The sequence below is a fragment of the Apis dorsata genome, unplaced genomic scaffold, assembly GCF_000469605.1.
Source record: "Apis dorsata unplaced genomic scaffold, Apis dorsata 1.3 scaffold_305, whole genome shotgun sequence".
NCBI classification, from domain to species: Eukaryota; Metazoa; Arthropoda; class Insecta; order Hymenoptera; family Apidae; genus Apis; species Apis dorsata.
In genome coordinates, this window is record NW_006263577.1 from 49,878 (window position 1) to 53,695 (window position 3,818).

Below are 3,818 nucleotides of genomic sequence, written 5' to 3' on the forward strand. Positions count from 1 at the left end.
GACATCGCGGCTTTTTCCGCGATAAATCGTTGGGTCCCACCGGATACCGAGAACGATCACGCGAATTAAAACGAAGTCTCTCTCTCTCTCTCTCTCTATCTCTCTGTCCGAACGAGGCTCGTGATAAATAGGTGGATAATATTGTGCGAACAACGGCACGTATCTCCTCCATACGTCTTCGGTTGGACGCGCGGCGGAAACGGCTTTGATACGCTCGCCCGCTGTCTGCTCGAGCCTTCCGCAAATTATGCCACGGACAAGCGGCGTAAAGTGAATTAAATCGGCTGTAACCTTTTCACCCGGTTCCGCTTGTTACCTGTCCGGTATGTGGAAATCGATCGAAATATGATCGAGATGATGTATTTTCAAGATTTTCTTTCTTTCTTAATGTATCGTTTGTTGTTTGAGCAAGTTTGCGGGGGAAATATCGATGGATTTATATATTCGATTATCACAGCCAATCGTCGCGTAAAAGTGGTTTGATGAATGAAAATGAATGAAAAAAAAATATGAGTACACGTTATAATAATACAATGCCATACGAAACGTATTTTTATAGTGACTCGTTTGATAATTTTGAAAAATGTATATATATATATAAAATGGCGTCTATGTTTTTATTAAATTGAATATTGCAAACTTCTTTAATACACGAACAATTAATTAATTTATAGAATATAATTTTATATGAATGATTAATTGAAATTCATAAAGTAAAATGATTCCTCGAGGAAAATATATATACATCTCGATCATTTAGGATCCGTAGTAAAATTTTCTCATACCGCTTTATTAACGTTTCAAACTTAATTCCGCTTTGACGACGTCTCTCGAACGATATTAAAACCAAAGTTTCCGTATCTTGAACCGTACACTATAAATATTAAGCCGGAGCGAACTTTTATGCTTGAGGTAATCTCGATGTCAGTCAGGCGACGGTCAGCTACTTTTAACTTCCGTTCTCGGCGAGGGATCATCATCGGGCCACGACCGGCCCGATATAACCTCGTAAAGATCTCTCTTCGTTCTTCGTTCGCCAGACGCACAGGGCTCGCCCCATGATGGCGTAGCCTTTCACCTTTTCACCTTTTCACCCTGGATGTTGCCCGCTTAAAACAACTTGGCTCCATTAAACCCCGTGTGCTCAACTTTTTGACGCGATACGAGATTAATCAACGCGGTATTAATCACCGGAAGAGGGAAATAACCACTTACTCCTCGTCCGATCTTTTGTTTTTTTATTATTATTATTATTATTACTCGATATCGATTCGTTAGTTTTCTGGATTTCTTCTTTTTGAAATTATTTCAAATAATGATGCGGAGGTATTTTTATCTTTTGGCAAATTTTTTTTGTGAGTGAGTTTTAGTTTTCCTCCCCTATTTTATCAGATTTAATTTAATTATTTTTATTAGTTTTACTTCACTTCACGTAAGATCCGATCTTTAATTTTAGGAATTTTCATTCAAATCTTGTCCCTTTGTAACGCCGCAAACTCGAATTGCTTTTATTTTCATTAATGTAATGTGAAATGAATAGGAACGCAGTTCAATTTAATCTTGTATGTAAATTATTTTGTTAAAATTGATTACGCCATTATGGATGTGAGTTTATAATGAGTATGATCGTTTGCTATTGAGAATGTACATATAAGATACTTTTCAAGTAATTGTTCAATATGAATAGGAACATAGTTTAATATTTTGTATGTAAAATTGGTTACGCCATTATGGATCTGAGTTTATAATGAGAATGATCGTTTGCTATATAGAGGATACACGTATATAAGATACTTTTCGAGTAATTGTTCATTTTCTTCAAGAATGGGAAGAGTATACCCTCTTCCACTCTAAGTTTCTAAAGCATATTGTCGGATTTTACGACTTTTCGAGACAATAAGATTGAAAGTTTACGACAGGGCATAAACATTTTCAAGACCACTTTGTCACCATGATCAAGAATACTCATATCCTTGCACACACACGCCAATTAAACAAATATATAAACAATAAATCAAAAAGAAAAAAAAAATAATCGACATTTAATTAAATAAAATTAAAAATAATCCTTCTATCCAATATTCTCAAAGAATTTTCATCTCCGTAATAAAAAGCCAAGTACACACCGTATCGGAAGGATCGCAACGATAAAGTTCGTCATACTCCTTCCCCCTACTCCCTTCCACGAAGATTGCACAGTACGGTGCAAAAATACCAACCGGAGGCGATTCTCTCTTTTTTTTTTCTCAATTCCAGACTTCTGTTTCTCTCTCTCTCTCTTTCATTCCTCTGTATCCACGCCGGTTTCCGCCTCACAATTTTCGAGGATCGTCGATGCAAAGCCGAGAGAACTCTTCCTCCCACAGTCGTCCACACACGGACGAATTAAAGCGGTCGTGGCACCGATTTTCACGTGGATCTGGCAACCGCGTTGCGCATCGTTGTTCCGCGTAAAGGCCAGGCTTTAATATTCGCCACGTAACAATGGTCCACTGACCCAGATGCGGAGAACCGTCTCGTGATTTACCAGTTTCTCGCAGTGCCTTCGCGGACACGCGACTTTGTCTCCCCTTCGCCTTTTCGAGGGCGAAACCTCGCGTGTGTGCTCGCAGCTCCACTCTCGCTCCACCCCGGGTCAAGAGTGTTTTCCCTAGAATCTCGTGAAAAAGGCCCGGAAGATTTTCTTTCAGAGATAATATCAATGAGAACGTCTTTCACGTCGCTCTCTCTCCTCGAGGAGAGCAGCTACAACGCGATGAATGGGGACAGACTGAGCATCGCCTTAATAACCACGGATGTATTTAACCGCGTATTATACACGGATCCACGGAGGTCTCGACATCCGGAGGATCTCGTAAAGATCTCCAAGTCGCTTCGAATTTAAGATAACGAGATTATTAATTAATTTATGAATATTGAATTTTGATCCTTTCTCGATCGAGTTATTTTTATTGTTACGAAGTTATTGTTAAAATGAATGTTTAAATTCCTAAGTCAGATCGTATTCTGTGATCCAATTATTTCTTTGTGATAACAGTTACGCGGAAAAGTTTTTCAGTTCTTCGAATTGAGCGTGGAGGATCGAAAATTTTTTTACCCGATTATCGCGTAGAGGGAATAGCTCCAACCACCCCAGAGGCTTGGTTGGAGCTAAACAATCCGCTCTTTCGACTCTGTTTATGAGGAGAGTTGGCGGCGAAGAATAACTTGAGCGAACACCGGACGATCCTTTGTTCGTTCTTAATTGCGTTTACAGTTGTGCGCGCCGGTTGTTGCCGTGTCCGGGTAATTAGACGGGTGTCCCCACTGTTTTGGGGAAACAGTAGTGGGGTCGAGAAGATGGCCACCCTTGATAAAATGATTTATCATTCATTGATATTCGCGATGCGATGGACGTTTAACGGCGAGGCGCGACTGAATATTACAAAGGAGGAGGGATTAAAGCTGAATCGCATTGAACGCGAGAGGAGGGCACGCTTTCTGAAAAGTGGCCCTCACAAAAGGAGGCTTCAATTTTTAAAAGACCGTGCTGCATTATTCGCGACAACCTTCCAGGTTTCCAGGTGTCACGACGTCACGACGTCCCTCGCTTTGCGACGTGTCCTTTGTTCGAACGTTTGTCCCTACGCTGTAGGGATCAATACGTCCCGTATTTTTCACAAAGGTTGTCGTGAAATTCAAAAAGTTTGCAAAAGTTGCGCGCGTTCGCTTCGAATAATAATAATAATAATAATAATCGTAACGATCAATAAATCACTTATCGACGATAAATTTCTATGAAAATTAATATTTAAAATAAGAGAAATATTGTTAAAGGG

General features: G+C 39.8%; 1 long non-coding RNA gene across 1 annotated transcript in view; it reads left to right on the top strand.

Moving 5' to 3' along the window:
- LOC116185856 overlaps positions 1 to 3,818 on the top strand; it is an 86,944-nt gene that overhangs the window by 5,750 nt on the left and 77,376 nt on the right. The window lies entirely within an intron of this gene.